General features: G+C 41.3%; 1 long non-coding RNA gene across 3 annotated transcripts in view; it reads left to right on the top strand.

The window, feature by feature from the left end:
* LOC132243454 (uncharacterized) overlaps window positions 1–16,787 on the top strand; it is a 37,838-nt gene extending 21,051 nt beyond the window's left edge. For 2 of the 3 annotated variants that reach the window (XR_009455031.1, XR_009455033.1), the window contains 2 exons: window positions 15,068–15,248; window positions 15,456–16,786. This is a non-coding gene — a long non-coding RNA (uncharacterized LOC132243454). Of the gene's footprint in view, window positions 1–15,067; window positions 15,249–15,455 lie in introns of all 3 variants that reach the window. The other variant, XR_009455032.1, reaches the window with a different exon arrangement.
* The last annotated feature ends 3,687 nt before the right edge of the window (window positions 16,788–20,474 follow it).

The following is a 20,474-nucleotide window of genomic DNA, read 5'->3' as shown; positions in this document are numbered from 1 at the left end:
ACTAATGGTGTGCGATTCGTGGGGATTTTTTGTTGTTGTACTGCAGCAATTATTTACATGGTATCTGGGTGGCTCATTCAAAAGTGTGATCTCTCTCTGGAGAAGTGTTCTTGCTGGGTGAAAGCCCTTTTGAGAGTTGTGGGGTGATGATCGCATGTATTCTCTGCAATGCAAAGTCAGTGGACTTAGAAGGTTTGGCTGTATATTACACCTTTCTTGATGTGTTGAGGGTGATTGCTGTCTCTGTGTAGATATGCATGTTGGTCTGTGGGTTTCTTGCATATGGTGGTTTGTATTTTACCATTCTGGATATTGATCATAGGGTCTAAAAAGGAAATGTTGGTGCTGAAGTTTTCAAGAGAGAGTCTGATGGAGGGGTGATGGTTATTGAATTTGTGATGGAAATCAATCACAGATTCCAGGTTTTTGGTTCAAATGATGAAGATGCCATCTATATATCTTTGGTATAGCATGGGTTTGATGGTGCAGTTCTTAAGGAATTCTTCTTCCAGGTGGGCCATAAGAAGTTTGGCATATTGTGGGGCCATTATGGTGTCCATAGCTATGCCCACGGTCTGGAGGAAGTGTTGTTGGTTATTGAAAATGAAGTTGTTGTGTGTGAGGATGAAGTGTATAAGTTTAGTAATATCTTTATTTTTGTACTCGGAGTTGTACTCTTACTCTTGTAGATATGAGGCAGGCTTGGATGGCATCCTGGTGTGGGATGTTGGTCTATAAGCTGGTAACATCCATGGTGGATAGGAGGGTATTGCTGGGAAGGTGGTCTTTAAGTTTTTGTAGAAAGTCCATTGTGTCTTGGACAAAATTCAGTCTTTGGGTGACAAGAGATTTTAGGATGGATTCAGTGAAACCTGTTTCCTTAGTTTGGGATCCATGACTGGATATGATAGGTCTGCCTGGGTTCCCTTGCTCATGGATTTTAGGGAGCATGTAAAAGGTCTCTGGATTGGATAGTAGGTGGATCAAGTTTTGTAGTTTTTCTTGTAGTTCACATGGAAATGATGTGATGGTGGTTTTAAGTTTTAAGGTGAAAAGGGGAGTTGGATCTTTTTCCAGTTTTTCATAGTAGGTGGTGTCAGGGAGTTGTCTGTTGGCTTCTTTTACGTAGTCTTCACGGTTAGAATAACTATAGCTCCTCCTTTATCTGATGGTTTTATTGCTCTTTAGTGGTTGGATCTTAGAGATTCTATGGCCCTTCTCTCTGAGGGAGAGGTTGTTGTGGTGCTGTTTGTTGTTGATTATTTCATTTTTCATTCTTTCCCTGAAGCAGTCAATACAGTAGTCAAGGTTTGAATTTTATCCACTGTAAGGTGTCCAATCTGATGGCTTTTTGGATTTGTTGGTGTTAATCTTTTCCTTGATACTCACACAGGATGAAGTGTTGTTGAAAGTGGATTTATTTTGGTTGTGGAAATATTCCTTGAGACAGGTGTCAGAAAATTCTTCTAGTTTTCTACATTGTAGTAACTTTTTAGGGTATTTTTCTAGACGGAAATTAATGCCTTTAGAGAGGATGGATTCTTCGTGTTTGGTAAGTGTGTCTGTGGAGAGACTGATAATATTTGAGGGTTGACTGGTTCCTTCAGTTTCATCAGGTGTGAGATTGAAATGTTGTGCAGTATCAGTGTTGTTTTTCTGACGGTTGTTTTGTGGCTGGGAAAGTTGTTCCTGTAGTAATAGTTCTATTTCTTCTTTGTATGTTGGATGAATGTTGTAAAAAATCTTTGGTAGTCTTTTTGTGTATGTTGTATAATGTTTGGGAAGATATCCAGATTTATCTCGTTTAAGTTGTTATAGCATGTGTTGATTTCTTTCTTGAGTTGATCTTTTTTGGAGTAGGTTATATGAAGGAGATAATTTCTAAGTTTTTCTGTAGTTCTCCTGCATAGTTGTAAAGCATATTTGGAATTGTGTGTAGTAGTCTGAAGATTGTAGATGTTGAGTCCTCTGGGAATAAAGTTGTATTTCTTGCATAGGCTTAGAAAATATATGGCACTGTTGAATTTGGCTTCTTTCTTCTTCATGTTGTGAAGTTTCCATTTCAAACAGCAAAATTCAACATCTTCCATCCTCTATGTGTAATTAGATTCTAAGAGTATGAGCAGATATTCACCATTCCCTGTCTACAATCATGCAGCTTATTTTAAGCCACATGATTGCAGGTCGGAAGTGACTTATACAGGAATCACAATGGGAACCTGGTGTAAGTAACTCGGAGTGGAAGAAGGGGTAGGCAGGATGAAGGGGGTTAGCAGGTCTGGTGGGGTTTGGCTGGTCTGCAGGGTGGGGTTGTCTGTCGGGGTGGGGGGTAGGGGATAGGAATCTGGGGGTGTGAAAATAGCCTGCTCAGGGTTGGGATAGGAAGAGTGCAGCCCTGGGGCTGGGGTGCGGTGAGATGAGATGGGTAAACTTTTCTTTTTTTGGTCTGAAAGGAACAGTAAAGAGTGTCAGGCAATACTTCCTGGCCAACTATTTCACTTTACAGCAACAGGGAGGTTCTCATGCCAGAACTGCAGCAGCCAATCCATGTTCTCACTTACCCTTAGATTAGGGGAATATTTGAATCTCCCTATGAGATTCTGCAAAACTGAAATAAGTATGAACTACAACTTCAGATGCAGAACAGGGCCATGCTTCTGCTTGATACACAACCATAAAAAGGCCCTTCTGCTGGTTTGCATCTGGTTTATTCTTGCCTTTCCTTCACAGATAGAGAATCTGAATCATGAGAGTGAATCCTGTAATGACTCATATTCAGTGGCTGTCATCCAAATAATCACTATACATTCCCAGTGAAAAAGACATCCTGCCAGGGTAATGAAGGACGTTGCATGCTAGGACAAATTAAAGTTCTGCTGACTTACAGCTCTCATTTTTCAGGCCAATCAGTAGTTTAAGGTCATCTGTAGTTGACCACATAACATTTGTAGGGGGACATGAAAAGGACCTTCTTTTGCATACTGGGAAACAGTAGCAGAGCCTATAGAGGCTACACACAAGTGGCTTCAGCAGAGGTATTCCAGATCTACCCCAAACCCAACATCTTTTTTACTATACTATACTTATTTTACTATACTAATGCAAAAACAGTTTAGAAGCCTTCTTCTGCTTGAAGAGTTTCACCAACTCATCTTTAATTACAGGCAAACATGTAGAATTATCAGCACTCAATAATTCAGGATATTTAAATGTGCACATTTTCTGGAATTCTTTGTACAGACTATTCATGTAGTCAGTCATTTTTCTCTTGCTAGAAAGAATTTACAAAACATCAAAAGGATGGAGAAAAAAAAATTCTCAACAGTTATTTTAAAGATTTTTACTCATGCACATGCCCCCAAAACCAAAAAAACAAAAACCAGGAGAATCCATTTAACTTGGTTTTGTGAATAATTAGTTAATGGTCCCAAGCTAATTGAGGCAAAATTCAGGCTGGAGATAAGAAAAAACTTTTTTTTTTTTTTTCTGTAAGGGTTACCAGAATCTGGAATACACTCCCAGCAGAGGTGGTACAGTAGCCATCTATGGAGGTATTCAAGATGAGGCTGGATAAGCATCTTGTTGAGCTCACTTGACCCCAATAACTTCCTGTCCATGGCATGCAACTGGACTTGATGATCTTGCAGGTCCTTTCCACTACTTTGAATCTATGATTCTATGAACAGGCTACTTGGACCTTCCCTCAGCAGAGCATGAGAGTCAAGCACACGCTTAAGACTTCTGCTGAAAAGGGATGGCCTTAAACGTGTACCAAATACCTTGCTTCAATGGTTTGGTTATTTTTTTTTAACTGATAAAATTTTAAGTTATTTCTTAGCACATTCTCATAAGGCACACAGTCTTGGTCCCATGCTTTGCCAAAAAGTAGGGACTAGATCACAGAACTTTCAAACTCCACTATCTATCTTATCAGTAACACTTTAAAAAAAAAAAAAAAAAAGAGACCTATTATGGGAACAGAAACTCACAGGAAAGTAGGGCTGGAAGGAACCTAAAAAATCAAGTGCTATGTACTGATCAAGGTAGGATCATAGTTTCATAGTCGGTAGGGTCGGAAGGGACCCGAGCAGATCATCAAGTCCAACCCCCTGCCATGCTCAGGAAAGAACGCTGGGGTCAAATGACCCTGGCAAGGTGATTATCCAGCCTCCTTTTGAAGACCCCAGGGTAGGAGCAAGCACCGCTTTCCTTGGAAGCTGGTTCCAGATCCTAGCCACCCTGACTGTGAAGTAATGTCTTCTAATGTCCAGCCTGAACCTACTCTTGGTCAACTTATGACCATTATTCTTAGTTATTCCTCATAGTGCTCGTGGGAACAGGGTCTCTCCCATTCCCTGCTGGTCCCCCTTGGTAAGTTTATAGACAGCCACCAGATCCCCTCTCAGCCTTCTCCTGTGAAGGCTGAACAGGTTCAGATCCCATAGCCTCTCCTCATAGGGTCTGCCCTGCTGCCCCCGATTATGCGAGTGGCCCTCCTTTGGACCCTCTCAATGCTGTCCACATCCCTCCTGAAGTGCAGCACCCAGAACTAGACACAGTACTCCAACTGTAGCCTGACCAATGTCGCATAGAGGGGGAGGATCCCCTCCTTGGACCTGCTCGTGATGCATCTGTGGATACATGACAAGGTGAGGTTGGCCCTACTGACCGCATCCTCACATTGGTGGCCCGTGTTCATCTTGGAATCAATAGTGACACCAAGGTCCTTTTCTGCCTCTGTGCTGACAAGAAAGGAGTTCCCCAGCCTATAGTATGCTGCTGGTTCTTCCTTCCCAGGTGCAGTACCTTGCACTTGTCAGCATTGAAACCCATCCTATTCTTATCCACGCACTCTTGTAACCTGTCCAGGTCTAGCTGTAGCCTGTCCCTCCACAAAAATAGGTTAGTGCAACCTATCTGTATAGTGGTAGTGTCCACTGAGTGCAGTACCCCCTCAGCACCTGTTCTTTTTGAAGTCACGATGACCAATTAACTGAATACATTTTGACTTCCTCTTCCTTTCCAGAGCTGAGTTGCACATTTCTTTCTCATTTCCAATCATTCCTGTTTCTTCACCAGCCTTAAATGTCTGGCAAACATCACCAAATTGGGGCCAAACAATTCGCCCAGAATCCTCTGCCCGTTCCTCTCTCAGCCTATAACATATTAGGGCTGTGTGAAATGTCATTGGCTGTTTCATTTCAACACTGTTTCAACTCATTTCAGGCTTGAAACAGAGAAATCTAAATGAAATGAAGGGCTTCAAAACAGCCTTGAAACAAAATGAGGCTAGTCAAAACATTCAAAAGTTCTGAAACATTTCAAGTTTCGAAGCAACCAGGTGGTGGGAGACAGGGGAGAACCAGGGCTGCACTCCCAGCATCTCCGCAGCCCCATGTGGCTTAGCTGGGTGGGGAGCACAGCTCTGGCTCTCCCCACCTCTCACAGCCAGGCTGCAGGAAGCTTATCGCAGTGCTGGGGAGGGGAACTGATCATGGACTCAATTCCCTTCAGGCTGGGGAAGGCAACTCAGTCCAATCACTTAGTTTCCCTCCCCAGCACTACAATGGGGCTGGGGAAGGCAACTGAGCCCAGCAGAGCTGAGTTCCCCTCCCCAGCACTACGATCAGGCTGGGGATGGGAACTGAGCCCAGCTGAGCTGAGTTCCCCATCCCCAGTGCTACCATTGGGCTGGGGAAAGGAACTCAGCTCAGCTGGGCTGAGTTGCCATCTTCAGCCCCATTGTAGCACTGGGGAGGAGAACTCAGCTCAGGCGGGCTGAGTTGCCTTCCCCAGCTCGATCGTAGCACTGGGGAGGGGAGCTCAGCTCAACTGGCTCAGTTCCCTTACCCAGCCCCATTGTCATGCTGGGGAGGGGAACTCAGCTCAGCTGGGCTCAGTTCCCTTCCCCAGTTGGATCATGGTGCTGGGGAGGGGAGATAAGTGATTAATTGGGTTCATTTCCCTTCCCTAGCTCCCAGGTACAAGGTGGCAGTACCCGGCTTCCCTCCCTCATCTGGCAGGCAGATCGGGGGCCTGAAACCCCGGGAGGACTGGCACAACCCCCGCAGCCCTCCCAGGGGCTGTGGGCCCCCCAATCTGCCTTTTGAATGAGAGACGCTATTTCAAGCTTCCCCATTATAGCCTATGGGTGAAACATCAAAACAAAATGGAACAGCGGTTTCGAATCTAACAACATTCAAAACAAAACACTGTTCTGTCAAAACCTCAAAACGCAAGTTGAAATGGAATGGTGCCATTTTGCACAGCCCTATCGCATATGATTATGAGTAATGTGCCCCTGCCCTCCATGAGGTGAAGCCAGATTATGTTGCCCTATGACTTATCTGCTTTAAAAAATTTGGACAGTCCCAGGATTCATGACAAGAACATCCAGTTCCAGTCATGACTGGGGGACTAATTAGCACATGGATCTTTTGTGGGGTGTATCTAGAATACACACACATACTGAGCAGTGCTAAGCTGTGGGGTCACCACAGCTTGACATGCTGTTGACTCTACTGGGGCCCAACCCAATTAACTCTGTGGTAAATCATGAGCCTCTCTGCTTTGGACTAATATCATGCATGGTTTGTGCTTTCTTTAAGTAGCTGCTAAAGTAGGTACTTAAAGTTTTTTTGTGGAGTACCTATGCTAAAAGTTGAAGCAGTTTCAAAAAAGGTAAAATGGATCATTTCTGAGCAAATTAAGTCTATGGGCACTATATTCAAATTGCTACAGGTATGTTTATTTCAAGGTCAGTTTTTTTTTTTTTTCAAATTTGCTCCTCACTTCCATGTACACAGGGAGAGCAGGGTCTAACAGTAAAGACAGGGGCAAGAGCTGCTGGGGGAAGAAGTTGGGGGGGTAGAGGTCAAAGGGGCTACCTGAGCCCCCAAAATTCTTTCCTCTGCTGTAGGAGTGGGAGGGGGACAAACTAGAGACAAACCTCCAAAAAAATTAGATTCTATACATGGACAATTATATCAAATTTATAATTTTTTTTCATATATAGAATCTAATATTTGGGGGGTCCTCTTACATTTGAGTAAATATGGTATAATCCTTCTTCCAGGCCCTGGACAATAGTAACCAGGGATGGCTTCAAATTTAAGGGTCTAACACAAACTATAGTAAAAAATTGTGTTTGTCAGTAAAAAGTTTGCAGATTGTCACTAAAAAAAAAAAAAAAAAAAGAATTTCTTACATTGGAAACCCTGCTTGACTGCTGCAAAGGTTTTAAACCATGCTACCTCTACTCCAGGAGTCCCCTACTCACTCCCATACACTAAAACTTCCAACCACACTACACACCATACCTTTTCCCCCCTCCCCCACCTGCCAGCCTTACCCCTAGTCCTGTCCTGACATGGACCCCCATTCTCTGCCTCTCCCCTATCTCAGTCCCTCAGCTTCAACCCAGCTACACCACCCCACCCCCATCCTTCCCAGGGCTATACTACCCTGCCTACCTCCAAGGTGCACAGTGTTACAGGCAAATGACAAGATGCAGAAGCAGCACCACATGGCTAGTGGGGGCAGGAAGCTATGGAAACTCTTGCGGCCCAAAAATCCCAGAAAAAGCTCCCTGTAGGGTAATATGCTTCTGCTCATACACCAAATGATGTTGGTCTGCTCTGTCTGTCTGCTCAATGCTTTACATCTGGCCTCTTTCTGATGACAGAGCTTCAGTCATGGTTACGGTTGTTCAATTTGGGTTTTTTGCTAGAAGGTATTTTTGTTTTTTAGACTTTAGGGACAGGCATTTTTAGCCTTCTTTTACCTACCATCTGTAAACTTACAGGCAATTGGCAACCCTGCTTGACTGCCTCCCCTGTTAGCATTAGAAGGTGGAATCGTTATTTACTCCTGCTGTAGGAAAAGTTAGAGCAAAAGTTTTGACGAGCAAAAGTTTCTTTTGTGATATTACCTAGGGACAAGAGAAAAATAATCTGTGCCTTATAGTACATTGTGATTTTGTAGCATCATCTAGCTCAAAATGATTTGCAGTCACCATGGTTTAATGTACAGGAGGAGTCTGCCAACCTTCCCTGATTAGTGGCTTGCATTAAAGCTGTACATTCACCAGGAAAACCTTGAAGAGGAGAAGAAAACTTTCAGTGAACAAGGGTGCATTTACATGTCACCGTACAATGCACTATGGTGATGTAGCAATTAGTGTGTCTTCACATGCTTACCAGCTACGTCGCTATAGCGGTGCACTCCCTGAGTATAGCACGGTGCTATGGCAACATAGCCATGAAATTTACCCACGTGCACAACGCAGTAACTGCCCATACTGTACCGTACTTTAGTACTTCCTTTTGGAAGGAGGCAGGGGCTGCTGGAAGGAAATACTAAATCACAGAGCCATAGGAACATGAGCATACAGTGATGTGTAGATGCACCCTAAGTGTAGCAAAAGCAGATGCCGCACACTGCAAAGAAAATGATCACTGGATTGATGCTCTGAATTGCAATTTTAATAAATAATCACAACATACTGCTTGCAATTTAAATTTCTTTCTATAATTCTATACTTTCTTTCTATAATTTCTACATTACAGGTTTGTTTAGAACAGGAGCAGGCAATTATTTCAGGCAGAGGGCCACTTACTGAGTTTTGGCAAGCCATCGAGGGCCGCATGACAGGCAGCCAGGAGCAGATAAATATTAATTTTCTTAATTTTGAGGGGGCCCCGCAGCCCAGATAGAATGGCCTGGTGGGCCGCATCTGGCCTCTGGGCCACATTTTGCCCACCCCTGGTTTAGAAAGACCAGCAGATAGCCTGAACCAAACCTTAGAATGCACATAGATATGGATGCACTACAAATGCACTATGGAAAAATGTAGTTTGTTACTTGAGCATTCTGCTTGGCCCAAGACCATGAAAAGCATATGTAATTTTACAAATAAGTCTGATCCTGTAACTTTTTGTCATATAGCGAATCCTTGCCACAAGTCAGTCCAATAAGCCATCATTCATACACAAGTCCATCATAGGTGGACTTATTTAAGGATGGCTCATATGAATAAGGACTCTCAGATCAACCTTTCATTAGGAGTATGCAGTTAGACTTAAAAAGGAAAAAAAAAAAAAAAAAGCAGAATAATAGGCTGCAGCTGGAATTTCATTGACAACTTTCAAACCTTCCCAGGGAATTCCTTTTTGGAGCACAGATATCTTTAGAAGGGTTAACCAGAAGGGCTACTTTCAACTAGGAACGACCAACAATTTCTTATCAGCTCCTGTTAGAGTCACTCCAACAGGAACATCTCACTATTTGTTACCCTCTAGGTATATATTTTGATGTTCACTTATTTATTTTGAGGCTTTGATCAGAGTGGACTATGGTAATAACACTTTTCTCCTATTAACATATCTGAAACTTTATAAATTGCATTTCCTATGTAAATAGATCAGGTAGGTCGGAAGGGAAATATGTAGTCTTTCCAATTTTATTCTTGAAGGGTCTATAAATTTCTGTTTCTTCACAAATATATCTAATGGAAACCCAACAAATCAGATGCAGCATTCACCCATAGGTGGAAAACACTGTAAACTCCATGTGAATGATAAAATGAAATGAACAGTCGTTGACTAGAACCTAGTCCTAGGCATTACAAGCAATAGAAGACTGGTTTGTTTATAAGGTCCAAAGAGAAATAAGAAGCTGCTTGTTCAAAAATCAATACCTTTTTTTTATAGCCAACCTCTCCTAATAACATCTTCACACTTTTCTTACTCTTTCCCTTTACAGGGACTTACGCTAGGAATAGATATTGTCCTGGGACAAGTTGGGCCTGCCTCTGTCCTGGAACTAAAAAGTTCTGGGATTGGCAAGTATGAATGCTACCCTTCCACTTGGGGTTTAGTGAGCAGCTGAATATGCTGCACCTTTATGCCATTGGTTCAATGATGCAATCCCAGGATAAACCATTCAAATGCATTTTGTAATATCCCTGGACAGGTGTAAACACTTCTTATCCCATAAACCTTTTTAGAGTTTGTCCCAGGACAATGGACATGGAGATCTGAATGATCACATTTCAAACCAGTTTTTCCTGGGATATCTCAGAAAAATGTCTGTTTGTAGCTTTAGTTTCATTATCAGATTTTACAAAGTTCTACACAATACTGACCATGCAGGCAGCAAAGACCAGGATATATGGAGTTCCATGAATTAACTTTGTGTAATGTTGTAGATAGAGGGAGTCCCACTGGCTCAGGTCTTAGTTACATTGTCCCTGGAAGGGGCACAGAGAGACATGGCGAAGTGTCAAACTTAGAACTTGAAAGACTCAGGTTCAGTTTCCTGTTCTGTCACAGGCTTCCTGTGTGACCTCTGGCAAATCACTCCATTTACCTGTTCTTCAGTAAAATGAACTGTGGACAGTGTAATTTCCTCATCTCATAATTTCCTCATTAATGCATCATTCTGAGCATTAATATATCAATGTTTGTTAAGGAATGAAATTCAGCAGTGATGAAGGTGACATAAAATTCTAACAGACATTGAATAAGTCACTGAGCAAATTTATGTTTATGTTTGCCCTGGAACAGAAAGGACCCAAGATTGGCATGTACACATATCACCCTTCTAATCAGGGTTTAGTGAGTGACTGAATGCACTGTCATTTTTCTGCCATTGATTCAATCCCAGGATAATCATTTGGACCCACCTTGTAAAGTTCTGGGAAAAAACTGTTAGTACTTATCCTGTAAATCTTTTTTAAGATATACCCTGAGACAACAGACATGGATGTCTGAATGACTACACTTTGTCCTGGATAAAACAGTTTATCCCTGGACAAATGTGACATATGTTTGTAACCTAAAACAGACAGAGAAATATTGTGGGGAAGATTATTCTGCACCTGTGCATTCCATGATTATAGAGAAAGAGCTTCAGTTTTAAGGCTTCAATCCAACACTTTAAAGTGTTGGACTAATCATTACAGCTAGGGACCGATATTCAAAAAGCCTGATCCTGAATTGATTCAATTTTTGCAGGTTAGTCTAACCTGGCTAGGCTAAACCAGTTTGTAACTGTACAGACATCCTAGACATGCAGGCACATGCCTGCAGTGCTTCAGGCTAGAAGCTGGGGGGAGAGGGGGTGCTAAAGCAGTCCTCCCTCCCTTCCACAGTGCTGAGCTGAGGAGGGCCATGGCCAGGCCCCAGCAGGATGCTCTGATTACGAAGGATTCCCCCACTCCTGACCAGCCCAGCAGAGAATTGATAACAGTGTTTATCATCCCCAACTCAATGTTTATCACCCCATTAAGCAAACAACAGAGGGACATTACAAGCTACCTGCTGATTCTTCCTTTGTCCCATCTGCCACAGCACAGATCATAGCCAGCATGTGGTATGCCAACTAATACTGAGAGGTGTTTGCATAAGGCAGAGGGGAGGGGGCTTAAAGGGTGGGCAGAAGGGGAAAGCAGGCAGATGCCTGCAGTCTCTGCTGGAGCTGCAGCCAAAGAGCAGAGGGGAGGGGTCAGCTCTGCTGTGGAACAGAGAGCCCTGCCCAGCCTAGAGAGCATGCTGGTATGCTGGGGGTGTCTGGTTTATCTTACACCAGTAAGGGTATGGGACAGACATTGCACAAACTGGTTTGACCCAAATCAGTTAAGTCTGATACTACATTCAACCTTGTTTTTCTCAAACTGGTTTTAGCCATTTTCAAACTGGCTTATGTGCACTGAACATCTCTTCTGTTACAGGTTTAAATCGGTTTATGTGTAATGTCTGTCCCTAGCCTAAAGGAGTAGAATTCAATGTACATCTATATATCTATATATGCACAGAATACATAAGAAGCACTGTTCCAATTTTTTTTCAGCCAGCTTCTGAAAACTAAAGATATCGCTGGGATAATCTCTGCTCATTCACACTTTATTCCACAGGTCTATTTATTTATTTATTTTTAAAGCAGCAGAGATCACAAGCACACACCACAAGGGAGAAAAGGGCTTATTATGTCTGGTCACTGAAGTCCACCCCCCTTCAGAAAACACATCTTCAACTCAGAGAAAGGAGAGTGCTACCCCCTAGATAACAATACATCCATTTTCATAAGTTCATTCTGAACTTAGGAAAAAAAAATCGATTCCATTGTTTTGAAAATCCTGCAGTTATCTCCAGGCATTTTGCTTGGAGGGTAAAAGCCCCAAATCCCTTGCTGTAGCCAAAATCCTAAAACCTTCTATATTACAAAGGAAAAAGAATGCTGCAGTGTTTTGAGGAGTTAGTTCAACACAGCACACATACGCTTATAAAATGACTCTCTGAATAATACTAACCAAGGCAATTATTCAAAGCACATCCTGCTTCTGATCATTTGTCCATTCATTATAGCAAGATTCATGACACGAGGGAATGGCATGCTAAGGGAATAATGGTGCCTCCCATGACTCCTTGATCTTCTTTTACACAATAATATAGAGCTGTGCAATAAGAATTCTATCATGTTCTATACATGTAGGAAATTCTTACACTGAAACCTAAAATGTCAAACTTCAGGCTAAGATTTTTAAAGGAGACTATTTCAGGGGGGAGTTGGATACCTAGACTCTCCCAGCTCCTTTGAAAGTGTGAGCCTTGGGGCCTAGCATTAGAGTCTAAATCCATTCAAGACCCTAATCAAATGAGCTCATGGGAGCTATGCATGCTCATTGTCTCTAGAAATCAGATCACATATTTAAGCAACTAAATACAAAGTGCTGTGAATTTGGGGGAAAATTCTGACATATTAGAGGTAGGACTGATTTTACTAGATGGGGACCTCTTTCCTCAAATCAGTAATCTTAGTTTGAAACTAGTTAGAGGGCACTTCAAATCTATATTTTTCAAGTTCATCCTCTCTCTCTTTCTCTCCAGGCATAAACACAGGATAGTTATCTGTTCCTTCACCCCTTGCAATAATGTTGAATGCTACATATGAAAGAATCCCCAAGCCTTCCAAAACTTAAGAGTCACAGAACAACTAAGAAGAAGATATCAATCATACTTACTTAAGGCCATAGAAACTATAACAGTCTGGTTATCCTTCCAGATCCTGCCTAGACTAACCTGGCAAAGAAAAAAATGGGAGGAGATGATATGAAGAGGAAGCTATCCGCTCTTTTGTAGCACCATTTGCAATCACTCTTTAAACACATTTGTGGTAAATATATGGGCAGGTACCTAGGCTAGGAGTATAACAGGAAGGCCCCATATATATGCAAACAGTTAATTAATTAATTAATTAATAGCTGCCAGGAGATGGTGATCAAGAATACATAACATATTTCAACAAGTCTATTTTGTAGCTCTAATCAAACTTGTAAACTGCAAATGGATGGGAATTACTAAATCAGAAATGTAGAAGAGGAGGGAACAGGTAGAACAGACTTGAAGAAATCAACTAGGGTGATCCCTGTACTGAGTAATGAACCTAGAAAGAAACTCCTAAGAAGGCATATTTCTTTTGTGGTATGGGATTGCATTACAAACATTTTTCAGAGTTACACCTTCCCATGACTGTAATACCCCATTTCTTTCAAAGAAATACACCTATCTATGAACATTTATGTACAATGAAGGTTGATGTTATGGAAAGACTGCATGTAACAGTATGAAGAGATATACAGTCAAGTTCTAGATTTATTTTATTTTCTTTTTCCTTCCAAAAAAGGTGTCCACCTTTTAAATCTCATTTTCCAAGTTTTGTTTTGTTTTGTTTTTAAAGAAACAGCTATTCTTGAGCTTCATCAGAAATGACATGGATGATCTTCTGTTAAAAGAATGACTTTTATCCTCGTTCAAATACATATTGTATTGGCTTAGAAACATCAAAGAGGTGATGTCTTTACATATTCTATTTCTAAGAAAAGAAAAGAAGTTTGCTCTTTATTAACATTGGTAATGTTGACTCTTATAATGAAAAATGCACAAAAGCAATATTTTTGATGACTAGGTAATAAATCAGCCCCAAATACAAGAGCCTTATTTTTTTTTCCAGTGGCTCTCTAAGATAGTGCACTGGAGGGTTTTTAACAAATATACAGTCATGAGTAAAATGAGGTTGGTGGTCTTAATCCAACTGTCCCTCCAGATGGACATTTTTATTGACCCCCCAAAAAATCACATACTTTAAGTACAGCCAACAATGTCTGGCTGTCACAGCTTAGAACTAATTTAGTATGAGTTTCTTCTCTCAGGTAGAAGTACTTATCAAGAGGGCAGCTAATGCTTTGTGACCATATACTATGTAAACATATCTGAGGCATTTTTTAAAATTATGATGAGGCAGAGGAATTTGGATATTGCGAGTAACACCCAAGAATGAATATTTTTAGGACTCTTATCAAAACACTTGCAGATAACCAGCACATGACTAGTGGGTATGTATCTTTTTTCTTTGCTGCTTCTATCCTTGTGAACTTGCCTGCCTCTAGCCTGGAGCAGAGCAAAGTAAGTAGCTATCATCATCAGTGTATTTCCAGAGCCATCCCATTACCAAGGACTCAACATGGAGTGATAAGAAATAAAAGAGCCCACAAGACCTCAGGAGAATCACAAGTGGACCTTCCCCAGATGAGGATTTTACTCTGTCTTTTACATTTTCCAAGGCAGACTTGACTACCTATCTGTTAGCTTCTTATTACAATCATCTTCATGCATCCTGCATGCATAGCATAACCTAATTTAGGTCACTAGCAAGGCCCTCTCTCTGTCCACACTTAGACCCTTTAAAAAACACAATACTGTCAGGATGTTTACATTGATTTATCTATAAGCTATCTATTGTTCATCCCCTTCTTTTCTTTCCCTATATCTCTGACTACTTCCCTGTCCTTAGATGAGCTACTCACAGCAAGGACCCTTTTTCTCCTATGCTTTGAGCCCAGCACTCAGGAGGAACCATTATAGATAAATAATAATAATACAATTTAATCTGCACTCAGTGTGATCAGTGGAATAGCAATGTCTTGTTTGAAGTCTGGTATTACATTTGGAAACAGCAAACAAGAAGCTAATTATTTTTGTGTTTCTAACCATCATTCTTTTTTGTATAGATTGAGACCCTGTTTCAGCCTGCTGACTTATGTTTCATAGAAACAAAAAACCAACAGAGTTGCACTCTGCTTCAAAAACTAAAAGTTCAAACAAAGAGAAATAGTAAATCAAGATGTCTACAGCATCACATGGAATGGTCCAGAACACTAGTGTAATACTAAGTTGCACAAAGAAACACAGGTATTTTGGTGATTATGGAGTTCAAAGCTAGTCAATCAAGCTGGAATTAACAAACATAGTACAAAATGCATGGGGAGATATACAGGGAAAAAGAAAGGGAGAAAAAAATTTGGATTAGGGTTGGGATCCTAAAAGATTAAGATTAGGAGCCTGCTCATGTCTTTAGTCAGCTCTCAGGGTTTTTAACATCTGATGTAATTTGTGTAGGTGAACAAACCTTCAGAGATAGAAGCAAAGAAGAGGACTTAAAGGAAACCAGCAAACCATCCCATTCTCCTTTAGAATCTAAACAGAAACAGCTTTAAAAAAATGTTTAGAGCCAAAACTTGCAAGACATCCCCATGGAACCATCAGCATCAAGGATTTAACTTTAAAAGTGACTCGGAAAAAGATGCCATGTAAACAATGCAGAAATATATTTAAATCAACTCTTAATATACAATAGAAGTCATGGAAATAGAGTTTTCAAAATTTGGTTTAACTTTAAAAACTTAAACAAAATGGAGGGCATTATAACAGCCAAAAGAAAACTTTTGTACCCACAATAAATCTCTTTCCATTTTTTCTTTTTTGTATATCATATATCAAATCACTGAATGCTCGTGAATGAGAGCCTGGTATTTTCACTGCTACAGTTGTGTGGTTGAAGGATATTGTGCCTTCCTTTATTATAAATTTGATTTTAGTCTTAATTTCATAGGCACTTGATTGCACACCAAAATGCATATGTAGATATCCCAAGATATGTATATGTGCCCAACACATGTGTCCAAGACCAATTTGTTTGACTGATATTAATGTAGAAAAGATTTGCTAATTGCTATACAGGGGAGACTGGTATAAATTAAGATCTGGTGTAAATAGTCTTGGCTCTACTGAGGCCAATGGACCTGCTATCATTGTACCTGAATTTGTCCTTGTTAATGTGAATACAGAACACAAAAGAGGACACAACACAGATTTTTACTGCGCTTGGGGAGAGATGGGGAGGTAGAAGGGAAGTTCAAAAGCACCTACACAATTTAAAGAGCCCACATCCCACTGATTTTTCTAAGCCCCAATCGATTTGTCTGTTGTTAAGTCATGGGCCACAGTTAAGTCCCCAGAAAAATAAGTATGTTTGACATATCATAGGTATAGCCCCATTCTTATTAAAAGTAATATCTTACAACCACTAATGCATTTCGTGTCACAGTATATCTGTGAGAGACAGAAGTGCCATTATCTTCATTTTACAGAAGGGAAACTGAGGTGCAGAAAAGATAGGAAATGGAGATAAGTCTTCTGAGTGTCACAAGGGCAACATGGATGGAAATGGGAAGGAGATGGATTCCTGTCACTGCCCAACTGTGTTCTGATCACCAGCCACAGCAGGTATGTCTGATGCCCCCAAATGCAAGTCCTATCTCAGTAAGCACTAAGAAACCATCCTTCCTCATCCTGACATTTTTCCCTTAAAACACAGTTCTTGTATAGCACATGGGCTACTGCAGTACAAATCATTTTTTGAGCAGAATACAGGTAAAACTGAATTTCAGTTTTTTTAAACCTCAGTCAGTTTTAAGATTTTAACAAAATACAGAAGCCATAAATGATAGCTTCCCAACATAAAAATAGAACCCTGCTTAATTATTTCACAACCACAAAGACTAGACAGATTAAAAGCTAGAAAACCTTTAACTGAAGTGGATGCATGACAGCTAGAGGGACATGGCAGAGTAAGGGAGCCAGCACAGCACAGGGTGAACAAGAGTTCTTGTATTACTAGGGAGAACTGAAGTACACACAACAAACAGGTTGTGGCTAGAGAACAAGACAGAGAAATGAGGAAGATAAGGAAATAGAGAAGACAACGTATTGAGGATAAATTACAAAAATTCTGTGTAAGAATATTATAGCAAAAGAGAACATCTCATAATTTCTCTCCTTCTGTCCTTTATAAACCAACCATTATTCCCTTCAACTCAACTAGGACCTGAGGAAAACAAAGCTCTTTAAATGTTGATGTCAGTAGTATTGTGGCCCTGTAGGCATTAGTATATACTGAACTCTGTTTTTCAGTGGCAGGATAAACCATGATTAGAGAAGAATGACTCAGTGGAGTGCCAGAGTTGCCTTGTGCAATGCTACCAATGGTGTTATTTTGAAATGTTTGTTCTTTTCTACAATTCACATCAGAAAGCAGAAAAGCAAGAGCTATCTGGAATTTGGTGTAATAAGATGTGAGAACTTACACGCCTGGACGGGTAGCAGCAGAGGGTTCATACACATAGCAAAGAACTATTTATCTTTAAGTTTCAAAATGGAATACAAATAAAACTAGTAGGCAATGAAGTTCATGGAACAGGTAGAACAAGCTTTGCCACAACCAAAACTATAATTGCTTTGTTCTCAGAAAACAAACAAATCTGAAGGACCAGGAGCTGGACTTCCCCTGGCTTTCTTTGTGGTAATTAGCTAAATAAATAAGTATTGTTACAAATATTATTAAAGCTTAGAGATCTGCAAACAACATGAAGATATTGTTATTTTTACTTTATCTGTAGTCATGGAAGGACATGCATTTAACAAGGAATATTTGCACACCCTTTATCAAGTTGATTGACACTTCCTCAAAGTGAGTAGGGCACATTTTTTTCAAGAAACAACTTCTCACAAACATTCATTGGATGGTAAATTACTGATTAATCCTGACAAAAAAAGGGGATAAAAATAATTTCAGCTTCTTATTCCACTTAGATTTTATAGCCAAAGACCTACCTTAAAAAAGGAATAAACTGAAATTAAGTGAAAACCTCACCATGCTTTATTGTTCTGTCTGTGGCTCAGCTGGCAGTTTTCTAAGCAGCAAAATGGGAGAGGTGGAGTTGGGAGTAAGATCATGATTTCAGTCACTCAGAGTGGTAGCTGATGGAAGTACAGTGCCATACTTTTATTATTAAACATGTTACAATAGCATCAAGAAACTCCAGCTATGAGCAGAGACAGATGGTGTGAGGCGCAGCACCTTAGATTGCAAGAATCCAGTTGCCTTTGTTCAGCTAATTTTTTAACGCCTCTTCCGCGTGGGTTTAGACTAAATACATTGCGAGAGAAAATCATTGTCCCCCAAGGCCTTATATTACAAACAGGCAAAGGAAATAATACTATTTTACAGATGGGGAAATGAAGCACAAAATGATTAAATGATTTTCCCAGTGTCCTGTGGAAGATTTGTGCCTGGGCAGGAACAGAATCCTGACATTCTCAGGCTTCCTCAGACCATGGGACCATCCTTCCTATTGCCGTAAGGGTCAATTTATGGCATGTGCCTAAAGGGGGTGTAGGTGGTGGGTGCATCTACAAATGCAATTAATGTAATGCAATAAATTCCAGAGCTGGAATAAACTGCTCCCAGGTGCAGCGTCTACACATGCACCCAGGACAGCAACAATTTGAGCCAGAGTAGAGCAGGCCACTGGCTGATGGGGCTGACCACATGCAAATATACTCCCAGTCAGTGTCTACACATATGTTTCAGCACAATAAAGTTATCCATCATAAGTTAGTACCGTTGCTGATAGTACTATCCTACAGCAGAGTTAATTAGTTTACTGCACCCTAATACTGGTACACACGTAGATGGTGATGCTTAAATGTAGATGGTGATGTATTACTGCAGAGCCAATTAGTCAACTCCACAATAAAGTGCACATGTAGGTGCACCTGGGCTGACTCGATTGGAATTCTTCATGCAACTCCCAGAGAGATCACACCTTGTTCAAGGCTAATATTGATAGTGATTAGTTTTGTATGATGTCCAGGACACGCAAGGGTTTATGAGAAAAAAATCCTTTCCTTTTCATTTTGTGCACTAGCCCAGGTCAGATACAAGTCAGCCCTTAATCTCTGGTGGCAAAAGCATAATACTTGTTATCCTTGTCTGCCAAGTGTGAACAGGGCTCAGAGTCTGCCAAATATAAGGCTTTAAGATGTCCCCCCCCACCTTAGGACACTATAAAGTGGAAAGCCTCAGGGGATTCTGAAACTTTTATTTGCCTTTGGAAGAAAGGAGGGATATACAAGAAATGGGAATGGAGAGAAGTTACAAAAAGGAGACTGAATCGGCAAGTATGAGGAGCTCAAAATGCTTGAAAGAAAAAATAAAGTTGTATTTTTAATACTGCTTTAGGTCAACAAGTTTCATGTAACAAATGGCTAATCACTGGAAGCTGCTCTGTCTGTTTGAGGCTGGACAGTTCACAGTCTAACTAACATAGAGTACCTCCATCATTAGGGAGACACCAGCCCAATCCTGCCCCAGGACTGTCACAAAGAGGAGAGAGTCTCATCCTTATGCAGCTGGGGAGGTAGAAGGCAGAAGACAGGGCCTGGGGGTGGAGGAAGGTACCCCTCTACTCTCCCTTCCCTGTCCATCTGCCCTAGCTCTGGCCCTGGTACACAGTTGCCAGGTTGCAGCTGCTGGCTCAGTTTTGCCACAGCCAGAGCTAGGGGAGGGAAGTTGGAGTGGGAGTGGACTCCCCCTGAATTGTGGGCTCCCACCAACTACCCCAGTTGGGGTATTGGGGGGAGCTGGGCTGGGCTCATGAGGTAAGGGGGCTCCACTCCATGCTCCCACCCCAGCTCTGGCTTATAGCTGCTGACCCATCTTTGCCATGGCTGGAGCTGGGATGGTGGGGGTGGGTGGGCTGGGCAGAGGGGTTGTTCATCAGCCTCCTGGGAGGCTGCTGATGCACCCCTGCCTGCTGGACAGGGCCAGTGCAGGTAGGTTCCCCCCCCCCCCCATGTCTGTTGAGTTAAATGACACTCTAACTCATGTTGCTTTCTGTAAAGTGCCATGAATTAGAGCGCCTCCTTGATAGACTGCCTAAACATCTGTAGGCATCCTTAGACCATTTTAAGTGTAATGTCTGTACCTGGCCGTGGAGTGTAAACTTTTAAAAACAACAAAAAACCCAGTAAATATCATAAGGCTTATAATAAAATTGCAATAGATAGTAACACTCTAGGTAAAGAAAGTAAGAGGCAGACCCTACCTCAAATAGAGAAGACAGAAAAAAAGTATCTTTGTCTTCACTTTTTGGATGGATAACTAAGGCAGAGAGATTAAGGTTCCACAGAAAAGTAATGACAAATACAAGAACTGAATCCAGTTAGGTGCCTTAAGTACGCAGCCATACTCACAAGGGGAATCTTTGGGCCTCATGAGATCTGAAGTCATGCCCT

Source organism: Alligator mississippiensis, chromosome 10, assembly GCF_030867095.1.
Source record: "Alligator mississippiensis isolate rAllMis1 chromosome 10, rAllMis1, whole genome shotgun sequence".
Classification (NCBI taxonomy): domain Eukaryota; kingdom Metazoa; phylum Chordata; order Crocodylia; family Alligatoridae; genus Alligator; species Alligator mississippiensis.
Note: the sequence above shows the minus strand (reverse complement) of the source record. Positions and strands in the feature narration are given on the sequence as shown.